Raw genomic sequence first — 3,693 nt, forward strand, 5'->3', positions numbered from 1 at the left:
CTGCTACCAAATATCTGCCCCCCCCCCCCCCCATTTGATGTATCCCCTTTGACCCATTTTGGTTGCCTTTGGCTTTGTCTTTGATGGTCTCCCCCCGGGAGGGCTTTTCCTTATTGGTCTTTGCCTTCCCTCTCCCCCTCCTTCCCCATTGTATATTCTTCTTTTCTCTTAGTAATGAATTGACTTGTTCATCTAAAAAAAGAATATCTGAAATCACTGAAGCGTGGAGAAAGAAAATTCCAACGCTACTCTTATAGTAAGAGAAAATGTAAAAATGCAAAAAACATTCTCTATGAATTTGATCACTGCATTGAAAAGAAAGCGACATCACCTTACTAAGGTTCAAAACATGTACAAAAGAAACTGCAGGAAATCAAGCCTCCAACTTATTATAGGGGGAAAACGAATGTTTTCCAGGCCCCTCACTGATTAGTAAAACATTCCATCCAGCTGCCCTGTAATAAAATAATAATTAACAGATTTCACATCACTCTTAGAAAGAACTTGTAAGGTTGCAAACACTTATTCCTCAAGTGATCAATAATAAATAGCAATTATCTTATCCCTTATGATTGTGCGTCAAATATAAATTAAAATAGAAAACGACACGTTACTGAGAATAAGAATGAAAATATAATGATTAGTAAACCACTACTTCAGTGAAGCAAAATATTAAGCGGATCTCCAAATAAGAAATTTTTCTCATGATGTTGAGGAAGGAAAAACATACAAGATCAAGATCCTCTTTCTCCATAATCTCTATGTCAGCAATATGTCCTTCATATCGTCAACTAAGATATGGGTTAACATCTATTTCCATCTTTTCCTGTAATATTAATATGTAAGCACGGATTATATTGAAAATGAATGTAACTAACAAAAGGAAAAAAAAAAAAAATAGACATTTGCCTAACAGTCCATTGTAAGAGAGGCTGACTTCTTGCTTTTTATTTTCCTCCCTTTACATCACTTTTTTTGTTTTTATTTTAGCTATATTGAAAAATACCTTCAGGCGGCATAGAAATAAGGAGGAAACTTGTTCTTAGATTTTAAAGTAGACCCATTCTGATGCAACAAAAATTATAAAAGTCAGTGAATATGAATAAGAGCTTTCACCTGAGTAACAAAGTACATATCAATACTGCATGCCTTGCTGCTTGTGTCATGAACTCCAAATATAATGAATTGGAAGAGGATAAGGCTAAAATGAGGAAGCGAGTATTGTATGAAACCACTCACTGAGCAACATTTATCACTACAGATATTAGAAAAGTGCATAACCTAATGTAATTTTAGGAAATAAATATGGAAACAACTTAAATAGAGATAGCTGCCTAGAAAGAAGAAATAAAATGAGCCATGCTATGTGTCCAGGCCAGAGCATTCTCTACCAAACAGAAGAGAATCCTCCCATGGACAATGCAGAAAAAGGTCAATGGTGACAACATTCATAACCAACACAGATTGAAAATAAAAGGCAAAAATTATTTTCTTACCATGGATTTCCTCCTCATATGACTAAAATAAATGTTTATCAATGAATAAGATTTATAAGAATAATAGGAAAGAAATATTTGCCACTCCACACAGCTCCACAAGATCATAGAACCTCAGAGAAAACATCAGTAAGAAGAAAACCGATAGAAACCCATGAACATGCTATGGGTGTGAGAACTTTGGTCTTTTCAAGGCTATTTGCCTATCCCAATCCTCAAAAGAACACCAATAGAAACCTTGCACCACCTATAAACGACCAACATAAAGAATTCGTTGGTAAAGTTGAGCCAATCTTAGTGATGGGCAGTTTGAACGATGGCGGATCAATTATGACGCAACTCGCCACATGAAGAATTCATTGGCTCCTAACTAAGGTTGCAAAGATGTACAAAAGCAACTACAAGAAATCAAGTTTCCAACTTATTATTATAAGTAAATGTATGTTTTTCGAGCAAGCTCACTAATTAGCAAAACACTCCATCCATCTTCCTTGTAAAAAAATATAATTAACAAATTTCACAACATTCTTACAAAGACAACACCTGTAAGAGATTGCTACCACTTAATCCACGATCAATATTCTTTAGCGATTATCTTATCATGAACGACTGTGCGTCAAATGTAGAATAAAAATGGAAAAATACACTTTACCGGGAATAAGGATGAAATTGGATGATTATAAACCACTATTTCAATAAAGCAAAATACTAAGAGTAACTCTAAAGGAGAACTTGTTCTTATGAGGTTGAGGATGGAATAACATACAAGATCAAGATTCTCTTGCTCCATAATTTATAGGGAAATTTATAGCGCCACCCTAGAGAATGCCACAATTAGAGAAACAACCCTTGCATAATATTAAATTACGCTTGCATCACCACTCTCTTGGGGAATATACCATAAATACTGACATGGGTTATCTTTGTTAAATACTAAAATACCCTCATAATAAGTAAACTACCAAGTATGTCGTTATCATCCTTCTTCCCCAAATCAAAGAACCAACCCCTGTTTTAAAAATTTCCCCTATATCGAGAAGTTCCAAATTGATGGCTATTGGAGCAATCGACGCTATTGGGTTTCCGAGAAGTTCCAGCGGCCGATAGTCGCAGGGAATGTGAATGAGATTTTTGAAGAAGAAAGGACGCTACATGGGATTATCCGGACAAGGCAGATCAACTTATATAAGTCTAATCGAACTCTCAGTCAATATATAAAGTATCCATTGAGAATCTTAAAAGAGGGAAGAAGCGATGCACACTAGGCTTGGTCTAGCTTATCATCACCGCCATTTCACCCAAAAAATCGCCCATTCCCTACAAGGATCGCTAACGAACAACTCAGAAAATACGGATGTGAATGAGAATTTTAGAGCTCTGCAACTTCATCCACGTCAATGTGAATAAAATTTTTGGAGGGTAATTTTTTGTCATAGACCTCGTTTTCGTCGGAGGTCTTGAATCAGAGGATTAGGTCTCAGGTCACCAACGATATTGGCCGGGGTTTGTGGTGGTGATTCACACCCATTTGGTAAGCTTGAGAGCACAGAATGACCTCTATCGCCATCCATCTCTGTTATGACATAAAAGAAAATTCGACAATTTTGTAACCCAGCCTTGCTGGACATCGAATGGGTATCCTCTTTGAACACCACCATGGAGTGGAGGAGAACATTGAGGTACTGGGCATATGCAGGCCAACCAATGGCGTTGATGATATTGGAGTCGAGAAGGGATGAAGTGATGGGATCGGACTATGACTAAACACCACTGGTGAGCTTGATAACAGGCTTAAGCTCCAAAAGGCATATATTTCTTGGCTTAGAGGGTGCCTGCGGCGACCAGGATTTCTGTTTTCCACGGTGAAGGCGAAAAGGTGGAGGTGAAGGTGAAGGGTAAAATGAAACCACTCACAAATGTAAGAGTATCATATGAAACCACTCACAGATGTAAGAGTAAGCAGCCATCCAAGCCTCTTCTCACCTTTCTATAATCTATGAACTCTCTACATCTACCTACGTCGTTCTCACTATTGCTTCATGTTGATCATATAACTTCTTTGGAAAACATCTCTAGTTCAATCGAGACCTATGACAGCCTCATTGCTATCCATTTTTTTTCTTCCATAATTAGGTTGAATCGGTCAAACAAGAAAAACTAATTTGTGTTCGAATGTCAAAAATTGAAGAGAAAAAAG

This window comes from Macadamia integrifolia, chromosome 10 (assembly GCF_013358625.1).
Source record: "Macadamia integrifolia cultivar HAES 741 chromosome 10, SCU_Mint_v3, whole genome shotgun sequence".
Taxonomy (NCBI): domain Eukaryota; kingdom Viridiplantae; phylum Streptophyta; class Magnoliopsida; order Proteales; family Proteaceae; genus Macadamia; species Macadamia integrifolia.